Source organism: Lethenteron reissneri, chromosome 13 (genome assembly GCF_015708825.2).
Source record: "Lethenteron reissneri isolate LAM-NWPU_2019-01 chromosome 13, ASM1570882v1, whole genome shotgun sequence".
In the NCBI taxonomy this organism is placed as follows: domain Eukaryota; kingdom Metazoa; phylum Chordata; class Hyperoartia; order Petromyzontiformes; family Petromyzontidae; genus Lethenteron; species Lethenteron reissneri.
In genome coordinates this window covers 12,694,358-12,705,994 of record NC_083791.1, presented here as the reverse complement: position 1 = coordinate 12,705,994, position 11,637 = coordinate 12,694,358, and the positions used below count along the sequence as shown (strand labels likewise).

General features: G+C 47.4%; 1 protein-coding gene and 1 pseudogene across 2 annotated transcripts in view; both read left to right on the top strand.

Moving 5' to 3' along the window:
• The first annotated feature begins 1,718 nt into the window (after positions 1-1,718).
• On the top strand, positions 1,719-10,359 carry LOC133341954 (procathepsin L-like; annotated as a pseudogene).
• The window catches only part of LOC133342146 (ubiquitin carboxyl-terminal hydrolase 2-like), a 42,905-nt gene continuing 41,599 nt past the window's right edge, over positions 10,332-11,637 (top strand). For both annotated transcript variants that reach the window (XM_061551121.1, XM_061551120.1), the window contains exon 1: positions 10,332-10,506. The gene's annotated coding sequence lies outside the window, so the exon portion shown is untranslated. The remainder of the gene's footprint in view (positions 10,507-11,637) is intronic.

Below are 11,637 nucleotides of genomic sequence, written 5' to 3'. Positions count from 1 at the left end.
GTTTAACCGGGTGGTCCACCACCCTAAGCTGTTATCTGGTAAAGGGGCAGCTACCCCTTTATGTATTACGTGTTGGTGTAATAAATGTGTTGCCTCGAAGAAGTACGTCTGCGTCTCAGTTGAATCCACTACAAATGGTGTCAGGCCAATACGCTATTTTACTTAGGTAGTGGTATAATATGTCTATGCATTGTAGAATACGTACCAGGACATTGGATGACGAGGAGGAAGATCTCATCCCGCAAACAGCCCCGGAGGATGGAGGAGAGGCAATGCCGGCGGAGCAGGGCACCGTCCGGGATCGCGACAGTTCACCGCTGGTGGGAATGAAGCTCCGGGCGGCACACGGTTACTTTGCAAAACTCCTCCAAGCCGCAGCATCCATCCTTGCGGAGCTCCAACCAGCAAAGTCAGCGGTAGTGGAGGGAGCAGCAGAGCCACTCAGGGATGACAGCTTCGCTGCCATTTCACGGCAGACAGAAACCTCTGTGGCACAGCCCGTGCTCGCGACCGCCATTTTCTCGCCGGGGCGGAGCGCGCAGCCTGCCAAATCCGAAGCTGTGTTGACATCGCTGGTGGACATCCCATCCCTTCGGCGATAGCTTCCCTTCGTTAAAGAATTCGCAGCTGCTGGAGGCGACTGGGTGGCCTTCAAGCGGCGGTTCCAAAGAACGCCGACTTAGCTGGGTGGACGGAGGCGGAGGCGCTGAGAGCGCTACCAGCCGCCCTTGATGACGACGCCCGAGCGGCATTTCTTATCATCCCGCCATCGGAGAGATCCACACTGACTTAGGCTTTCGACACAAGTTTGCTATGCGAAAGAAAGGGGAGATGCACCCCTCGCCTTTCATAGCGCACTTTTGGCGCTTGCGAAGGCTGCCTTCCCGAGAATTGACCACGATGGAGTCGAAGCGTTGGTCCTCGAGAGACTGCTGGCCTTGACCAAGGACCTCAACATCGTTCTGCCGGCCGTAGACGGCGATCTCTCATCTCTCAAGGTGGCTAAATGCATTCAGGCTCAGCAGCTCTTACAATGACACAAGGGGGTGGTGGCATGTACCGTGCCCTGTGAGGAGCCGGTTGCACCTGAAGAGGTGGAGCCCGTTCCAGCCTATGCGTCGACCCAGGGCGGAGGCGGGCGAGGGGATGGCATGGCGTGAAGGACGGACGACCAGTGATGATGGCCAAAGGCATTGCCTCATCCCGGAGGCAGTCGCATCGTGTGTTACAGCTGCGGCCTACCGGGACACGTCTCATCGGGCTGCCGCGTACCACGGCGACGCCTCCCTGGACCATCACCGTCTTCCGCTTCACTGCACCCTAAGGCGAGTCGCAACACACTCCACACTTGGCCCCTGAAGCCACCTCACCCATCTAGTGCATTCGGATCGTGTTCCGGTCGTGCGTCGGTGCGGGGGGTTCCTGTTTGTGATCGTGACGTTTGACCGCTCCGACCTAGTCAGTGGTCGGAGCTGGTTCATCGAGTGGTGGCTGCGACTGTGGGTTCATCCGCCGTGGTTGGGATTATAAAAGGGGGAGAAATTTGGATGCTCGTTGACACCGGTGCATCAGCGACCATCATTTCTGAATTAATTTATAATGTTTTGCCCGCTAAATGTCGGGTCTTAGGCCCTGTTGAAGCTCCGACGGCAGCTCATTGGGCATTATTGGACGAATAACGGCAGAGGTGTGCATTGCTGATGTTAAACTGACAGGACATGTCCTCCAAAATCCAGTGGGAATCCTGGAAGGAGTTCCATGGCAAGGCCTATGACCAGAAGGAGGAGGGCTGGAGGAGGATTATTTGGGAGAAGAACCTCAAGAAGATCGCAGTGCACAACTTGGAGCACTCCATGGGCAATGCACACCTGGCGCATGGGCATGAACCACTTTGGTAACATGACAAGAGAGGAGTTCCAGCATACCATGCTGGGCCTCAGGGGTTGGAACGGTACCAGCAAGGCCTCCTGCGGTGCCACGTTCATGGTGCCTGCCTTCTTCAAGGCTCCCAAATCCATCAACTGGAGGAAACAGGACTAAGTCACTGACATCAAGGACCGGCATGAACGCAGCTCTTGCTGGGCGTTCAGCACCATGGGCTCCCTCGAAGGGCAGCACAAGTGCAAGATGGGAGTACTCGTGTCGCTGAGCAAGCAGAACCTGGTGGGACTGCTCTTCTGTTAAGGGAAAAATGGCTGTGGTGGAGGACTCATGGACTTGGCCTTTACCGACATCAAGAAGAACGGTGGCATTGACTCGGAGGTGTCGAACCCGTACACAAGCAGTACACATCGAAGTAATCGAGTCCATGGACTCTTTGAGCTTCATAAACGCACTCTGGAGATTCTTCGCCATCAGAGGTCCGGCCAAGCAACTCTGTTCTGATTGTGGAACCAATTTCACTGGAGCATGTAAAGAGCTTAAGATCAATACGGAAAATGTTGAAGATGATTCTGTAGGGAAATACCTTAGTGACCAAGGCTGCACGCAAATCTTCAAACCTCCTCACTCTTCGCATATTGATGGAGCCTGGGAACGCATGATCGGGATTGCTCTATGCATTCTTGACTCCATGCTGTGTGATGTCGGGTCCGCATGGCTCTCTCACAAGGTCTTGACCACTGTCATAGCCGAGGTCTCAGCTATAATTAACTCAAGACTCCTGATCCTCATCTCAACTGACCCGGAGCCACCATTCATCTTGACTCTGCTACACTTCTAACCCAGAAGACAGAGGTGCTCAGAGCACCCACCGAGGAGGTCAGCACTGCAGACCTCTACAGACGCCAATGGAGACAAGTGCAGAGACAAGTGCAGAGCTTCGCCAACATGTTCTGGCATCGCTGGAAAAACGAGTACCTTGCAACAATTCAAGTGCACAGGAAGTGACAGTCAAGCAGTACAGACATCGATGAAAGGTGACCTCGTCCTATTGATGGACAATCAAGTCAAACAGAAAGAGTGGCCAATGGGCCGCATCCTCAAGACAATTCCCAGTGCCGATGGGAATGTTCGAAAGGTTGAGGTTATGGTCGCGAAGCAAGGTGTCGCAATAACTTTCATTAGGCCCAAAGTTGATACAGTACTACTTCTCTCTCACAAACATATGGACAAATAAGTTAACCCATTGAAGTTTGTTGCACATTTGTTTATGAGATAGGAAAATAAATGGTGGTATCTCCTAGAAACCAGACGGGAAGTGTTCTGCCCCACGAAAGATATGGGGGTGTGTTTACACAGGAACTTCCTGATATGATGGTGTTGAGTTTGGTCATGCGACCAGGAAGTTACGAGTTAAGGGTCATTAATTCACGAGGCCAGGCGGGGGTGTCAGCCATTACAAAGAGTACAAAATGGAGGCACAATTAGCGTCGCAGTGAAGAGGGGTGCATCTATTTTTATACTTTTTGCATTGTGTACAGTCTGGAAGCTACCCACATGCCATTTTTCAAGTTTGTTGCATGTTGGGAAGTATGCTAAACACTTCGAACAGACACACATATTCACAAATTTCCCTTTTATAAATATAGATAATACTGGGAATGCTGTTATAATGTTAGGATTGACGTTATAATGCTGTAAATGCCTTTATAAGGCTGTTACATTTTAATGAATATGGGGCCTAATTAACAACGAAGCCTGCCACTTGCATTATTGTGAACGTTATTTATAGTTGGATAAGCCGAGCCAGACTTGTCCCCATTTGACTTTAATGTGTTCTTGAGAGCAAGGATGAAGACGTATCTATTCCACAGTTCAGCGTTATATGCAGCACTGTATATTTAGGCTGCAGTATGATTATTACACAAAGTGACCTTATTTAACACAGTAACGTATTCTCTTGTCGTATAGCTATTAATTGATATTGTAGGGGCCTGATCCATCCAGGACCTATTGTTGAGATTCATGATATCTAAGACAATGTTATGATGCTGCAGTGTTTATTCATTGTATTGATATTGCAAGTATTAACAGATGCTGTATTTTGTGCTGTGTTTTTCCATCAGTTTTATCTCGTTTCATTCAGCATTGGCTCTGAAGGTTTATTGAATGTGAGGTTAACTACTCGGATAGTGGTGCATCGCATCGCACAGCGAGGCCAAGACAGTTATACAGCGAAGTTATGTTGTGTATGGTGCATTTTAAATGTTATACCATAATGTTGATTTGTGTGTTACATTTTAATAGTTATGCAGCGATATTGTGTCGTGATTAATGCACTTTAAATGGGATACAGTAGAAGCTACTTTTTTCGAAGTATAGCAAGATATACCTCACAGATACTTTTTTTTTTAAAGTGGCTGCTAGGTATAGCTAGGTATATTATTTAAAGCAGCTTTTAGCTTTATCTTGCGTGTGCGTCCGCCTGCGTAGGGCGAGCCAGACACGCCGTCTTAGTGATACACATATAGCCAAAGTTATCGGAAGTATATATAACTTTTTACATATCCACATTTCATTTAGATATATGAAGTATACAAAAGGCAACACTTGAAGGCCCGCTAGCTTCACAGATTTAACAAAAGGGAGAATCTGATTTATAAAAAATGCTCGAAGTTCACGTTATGGATCTGTATCAAAATAACTTTAAGAAAAAAAAGAATAAAATAAATTATTTACAAAAACGATGCCCCCAATTTCTTACTCAGATACTAGGAGGGAACCATTGCCCAGTGGTATTGCTGATGTGCAGGGTTCTGGAATCCGATGATGGAGGATATCTCCACCTTTCAGAATTGTAACTTTCTCAATTCCAAAAAGTCGTGCAGGATGATGTCATAGGAAACCAATTGGGATCTAATTTGTGATGTAATGAGAACGCACGATAGGTGGGCGGCTGAGTAATGGGTACTAGGCCGGGACCCATCACTCGGCACTTCCAAAGTTTTGGCAGGCCCATTACATTATCTTAACATAGTTTTGTAAAGAATATAGTCTTATGGTCACGACATGCCACTTCACATCGCTTTCAATGAAGTCTTCCAGATGCAAAATTACATAAGCTTTTAATGAAGAAATAAAATGATCTAATTCAAAACATAATACAATTCAAAGATGTTTAATTTAAAAACTTCGAAACGGAGTATCGGGTGCTTGCGTGAATGAGTCGTTCGTGTGCAATTTTTTCTTGACTTTCCTGGCCGAGTTATAAATAATGTATGTAAATGTCATACAAATGTTCGCTTTTGAATCCTTGCCTATAAACATCTGGGGGTACAGCATTGGTTCAAACGAGCCCGACTGCTGATGAGCCACTGAATGTCGGAACCTGTTCAGAATATTGCGTGTTTTGAACCAATGTTGCTGAAATGTATTCACAGAAATCCGTGTGGCTTATGGGATGTGTACAAATATTTTTTACGTGGAGATACAGATATGTGAAGGAGGCTTATTTTGTGATTACCGTTTTTCGCTAAAGGTCGGAACAGGACTGACGTTAAATGAGACAGCGCGGAGACATTAGGCGGAATGAAAGAGATTAATATGGGACAAGACAGACATGTTAAACTGCACGAACAAGGCGTGATTAAGATGGACTGTGATGCCAGTTAAGGGAGATTCATTTCACGACTCTCCACTTGACGAGTCGTGTATCCGAATAATGCGCTCGCTTAATCAACAAATCTAGCAAAAAATAAATGCGCATACAATATGCATAATTCCCATATCTGTCCCTGTACGTAACAAAGTCTTTTTTACACATCCCATCAGCAACACAATCTTCTGGGAGTGATTTTCTTCAGCAGCATTGGTTCAACACAAGCACAAGCATGCATTGTCTAATTAGAGCGACAGGCTGGATTAACCAATTCTGGTGAAATTAGTTCGATGAAAAACTATACAATACACGAAATCCAAATCAGACTCTTTATTCATCCTGGAAGAAAATTCAATGAGCTATGAACCTCTTTTTCATAGATGTCCAGAAGGGTCGGGTCAGAAAGTTACAACAATAAACAATACAGAAAGATAGGGGTGCAAAGTACTGTATAGGAAAAGTAAGCAACTCAGGGAAAATAAATGTGTGGATATATTAACTAGACAGAGCACAGATGACAGCGACAATACAAACATTGCAGACCGAGAGATAGCCCAATTGAGACAAAAAAAATATTCTTGACCTCTGATTTTAGTCGTAAAATATTCGAATGCTGGGTGGGTTAATCGTTTCGTGTTATCGATATCGGAGACGGGATATGTGAGGGTTCTCACGAAAACCACGGAGCACGACTGTCCCCTGCCGTCACTGCGGGGAAGTTGCAGCGTTCAACCCGGTCTCCGGTTTCGGGGGCTCATTCATTGATTTTATTTACTTCCGCGGGTAAAAGGCACTTTCATCTTTAAGCTGGTTTACAAGAATGATCCGCGAAAGACCTTGGTGAAAAAATGAAGTTACAGCAGCGAATAACATTGCAGTAGCATACAATCTATGAAAAGAACATTCGATCTATGCACCATTCAAGTAACACTGGCAGGAGGTAACAGAGGTGTGGACTCGAGTCATGTGACTTGGACTCGAGTCAGACTCGAGTCATGAATTTGATGACTTCAGACTCGACTTGGACTTGCATAACAATGACTTTGTCCCACCTCTGAGGTGTGGACTCGAGTCATGTGACTTGGACTCGAGTCAGACTCGAGTCATGAATTTGATGACTTCAGACTCGACTTGGACTTGCATAACAATGACTTTGTCCCACCTCTGAGGTGTGGACTCGAGTCATGTGACTTGGACTCGAGTCAGACTCGAGTCATGAATTTGATGACTTCAGACTCGACTTGGACTTGCATAACAATGACTTTGTCCCACCTCTGAGGTGTGGACTCGAGTCATGTGACTTGGACTCGAGTCAGACTCGAGTCATGAATTTGATGACTTCAGACTCGACTTGGACTTGCATAACAATGACTTTGTCCCACCTCTGGGAGGTAATACAGAAATGACACCAACTTGCGTGGGGGTCTCAAACCACGCGTGCAAGAAGTGCAGATCTTAAATTAGGAGAGGACATTAAAAAGGCCAGTGAAGGGAGCAAAAACCAGGAAGCAAGATAGTTCTAGAAGTGAGTGGTGCTAACATGACATGATGGTTGCGTCCTAGAACATGTTTGTGATGCTTACAAACACACTGGCCATATCAGAATATGGCTATCTTCAATTTAAATGGGTGTAAATTATTACGAAGAACATTACAATGGAAAATAGTTACGGGAAATTATGTAACACATACATATTGCGCATCCTTGATTTGTGTAAATATAAATTTAACTTACAAAACGCAACTGACATGTATATGCATCGCCTGCCATGACTGGCTAACTCCAAACAGTTCCATGTCGAGTCACAAGGCACTTCCGATTCAAACATATCCAACTTGTAGGACACTTTCTTCACGTAACAGCAGGTATTCTTTTCTTCCAAATTTGTTCCTACAAATGCTGTCATTGTCTGCCAAACGTTCAAGCTCCGGTGCAAATCAATCGATGTGCATCGCTTTGTGCATCCGCGTGAGACAATATCCTTGCACGACTCTGGAATTAGAGCAAGTGTACCAGCTTTGGCGACAGCTAGCCATCTTCGAATGTTCCAGCCCATTGTTGCAAGTGACTGTAGGGCAGGCTGTGGATTGGTGGTCTGCTTCCAGTGTGCTCGTTGAAGATGAAATCGTAGCGCAGTGATTTTGGTCAACTACACAACTTTGCACACAAACTCGAATCTGCATCCCTCATCGTTTTGCGTCAATTCTTTCCCATGGGCTTCAGGGGCAAGTCCTTTCTGCCAAGCTCCAATTTGCATGCCATGGGCAGTGTTTTGCCATCGAGAGTTGCACGTAGATATATACAATATCCAGGAGGAATTACTTCGTGATCCCAACCGATCCGGACTTCCTGACAGCCATCGGGAGAGAGTTCCATAGTCCAGGTGCAACAGAAGCGAAGGCCCAGAGATTGCCCCGTGGACTTGAGCTGCGTTCTGGGGATGCAGAGAAGATCCAAGTCCACCGACCCCTGGGGGTGATATTTGCAATATCTGCCTATGCTCTTTGGTTCTATCGGTAGAGTCACGTAGGTAGCAAAAATTATAGATCACGACGTTTCGATCGCAACACAAGCAACCGTCTTCAGGTGAAGAGGGGGAATCTGCTGAGGCAGGCTGTTTATAAAGATTTAGAGATGGGCAGCTAATATTGATGTAGGGAGCGAGCAGGAGAGTGCGAATAGGAGAGAGAAATTTGCTTGTAAATGTAAACTCGGCGAGGGCCGAGCTTACAGTGAGGGAAAAAAGTATTTGATCCCCTGCTGATTTTGTACGTTTGCCCACTGACAAAAAAATGATCAGTCTATAATTTGAATGATAGGTTTATTTGAACAGTGAGACAGAATAACAACAAAAAAATCCAGAAAAACGCATGTCAAAAATGTTATAAATTGATTTGCATTTTAATGAGGAAAATAAGTATTAAACCCCTCTGCAAAACATGACTTAGTACTTGGTGGCAAAACCCTTGTTGGCAATCACAGAGGTCAGACGTTTCTTGTAGTTGGCCACCAGGATTGCACACATCTCAGGAGGGATTTTGTCCCACTCCTCTTTGCAGATCTTCTCCAAGTCATTAAGGTTTCGAGGCTGACGTTTGGCAACTCGAACCTTCAGCTCCCTCCGCAGATTTTCTATGGGATTAAGGTCTGGAGACTGACTAGGCCACTCCAGGACCTTAATGTGCTTCTTCTTGAGCCACTCCTTTGTTGCCTTGGCCGTGTGTTTTGGGTCATTGTCATGCTGGAATACCCATCCACGACCCATTTTCAATGCCCTGGCTGAGGGAAGGAGGTTCTCACCCAAAATTTGACGGTACATGGCCCCGTCTATCGTCCCTTTGATGCGGTGAAGTTGTCCTGTCCCCTTAGCAGAAAAACACCACCAAAGCATAATGTTTCCACCTCCATGTTTGACGGTGGGGATAGTGTTCTTGGGGTCATAGGCAGCATTCCTCCTCCTCCAAACACGGCGAGTTGAGTTGATGCCAAAGAGCTCCATTTTGGTCTCATCTGACCACAACACTTTCACCCAGTTGTCCTCTGAATCATTCAGATGTTCATTGGCAAACTTCAGACGGGCATGTATATGTGCTTTCTTGAGGAGGGGGACCTTGCGGGCGCTGCAGGATTTCAGTCCTTCACGGCGTAGTGTGTTACCAACTGTTTTCTTGGTGACTATGGTCCCAGCTCCCTTGAGATCATTGACAAGATCCTTCCGTGTAGTTCTGGGCTGATTCCTCACCGTTCTCATGATCATTGCAACTCCACGAGGTGAGGTCTTGCATGGAGCCCCAGGCCGAGGGAGATTGACAGTTATTTTGTGTTTCTTCCATTTCCGAAGAATCGCACCAACTGTTGTCACCTTCTCACCATGCTGCTTGGCGATGGTCTTGTAGCCTATTCGAGCCTTGTGTAGGTCTACAATCTTGTCCCTGACATCCTTGGAGAGCTCTTTGGTCTTGACCATGGTGGAGAGTTTGGAATCTGATTGATTGCTTCTGTGAACAGGTGTCTTTTATACAGGTAAGCTGAGATTAGGAGTACTCCCTTTAAGAGTGTGCTCCTAATCTCAGCTCGTTACCTGTATAAAAGACACCTGGAAGCCAGAAATCTTTCTGATTGAGAGGGGGTCAAATACTTATTTCCCTCATTAAAATGAAAATCAATTTATAACATTTTTGACATGCATTTTTCTGGATTTTGTTGTTGTTATTCTGTCTCTCACTGTTCAAATAAACCTGCCATTAAAATTATAGACTGATCATTTCTTTGTCAGTGGGCAAACGTACAAAATCAGCAGGGGATCACATACTTTTTTCCCTCACTGTACATTTACAAGCAAATGTCTCTCTCCGACTCGCACAGTTTCGTGTGGGCGATCTCTGCACCTTTGCTTCTGATGCCCCTGGACTGGAACACTTTGCTGAAGGGTATCAGGGAGTCGGGTTCGGATGGGCTCTGCTTCCGCAGACAAACACCTCTTCCTCCCCCGTGCCACAACAAGAAGCACAGTTCACCACTCACGTCCCCATGGCGTTTGTACCATGCTCGGTGCACTTTGAGGCCACGTAAAGTGTCCAAGGCCGGCTGGCAGTATGTCACGAAACAGACCCAGGTGCCATGGGTTGACTGATTGAGATGACTGGCAGATGTATTCACGTTCTGCGTTTTATCGGCCCGACGCTCTGGTCGTTGTTGTGAGCGTCGCTCCTCTGCCCTTCCCCCCCCGCGCAGGGGCAGCACCACGTGCGCCTGGCGCGTGACGTCTCCGCTTTCCGTTGCCCTGGCGACGGACGCCGAGCTCACGTGGTGCGGCTGACGTCACCGGCGGTGAGAGGAGAGGGAGAGCGCGGCCCGCTGCTCGTCGTCTCCCCGCCTCGTCCCGCTGCGGCGTCATGGCTCCTCGAGCCGTCACGCCGACCCCGGTCCACGCGAGACGCTGAGTCGCCCCGGGCGGATTGGCGAGGTACGCTCGTGTGTGTGTGTGGCTGCCGCAGTGGTCCGCGGTCTTCTTCTGGTGGCGGTGGTGGTGGTGGGGGTTTCTTGAACACGGTTGCTGAGCACAGGCCCAAAGTTATAAAACGCATTGCGGCCAGCAACCAGCAGCGCCGTCAAAGTTGTAACAGACAAGCGCTAAACACACGCTACGTGAATTGATCAAGGTTGTCCTTGGAATCGCGGGGAAAGAGACCCCGCCGCCGCCGACGGGAGAAGAGGGGTCCCAGTGTGCGCGGCGGAGACGCGCTCTGCGTGGCGATGGGCCCGCGCCCCCTCCTTGTTGCAGAGCCGCTGCGTTTGAAATCAAAGCTGCTGAGGACACCGACCCAAAGATGCAGAACGTCAAGCGGCCGGCAACAAACAGCACTGTCAACGTAATAGATACGAGTACAACACGTTCATTTTTTATATTGAGCAAGGTTATTGTAAGAGCTTGGGGAAGGAGACGATGAGGGAATTCTTAAGTGGCGTAGTGTGTGCGTAGTGTGTGTGTGTGTGTGGTCTAAGTATTGTGTGTGTCGTGTGGTGTAAATGTTTGCGGTCTAAGTATTGTGTGTGTTGGAGTGGGGCGTGTGTTGTGGGGTGTAAATGTGTGTTATGTATGTGGTCTAAGTCTTGTGTGTGACGTGTGCGTTGTGTGTATTGGTGAGGTGTGTGTTGTGATGCGTGTGTGGGGCATGTGTGTTGTGTGAAGTGTGTTGTTGTGTGAGGTGTGTTGTGAGGTGTGGTGTTGTGGTGTGAGGTGTGGTGTGTGTTGTGAGATGTGGTGTGTGTTGTGAGATGTGGTGTTGTGGTGTGAGGTGTGGTGTTGTGTTGTGAGATGTGGTGTTGTGTTGTGAGGGTGGTGTTGTGTTGTGAGATGTGTTGTGGTGTGAGGTGTGTTGTGTGAGGTGTGTTGTTGTGAGGTGTGTTGTGTGTGAGGTGTGTTGTGTGTGAGGTGTGTTGTGGTGTGTGTTGTGTTTTTGTGTGAGGTGTGTTGTGGTGTGAAGGGTGTTGTTGTGTGAGGTGTGTTGTGGTGTGAGGTGTGTTGTGTGAGGTGTGTTGTGAGGTGTGTTGTGTGTGAGGTGTGTTGTGTGTGAGGTGTGTTGTGGTGTGTGTT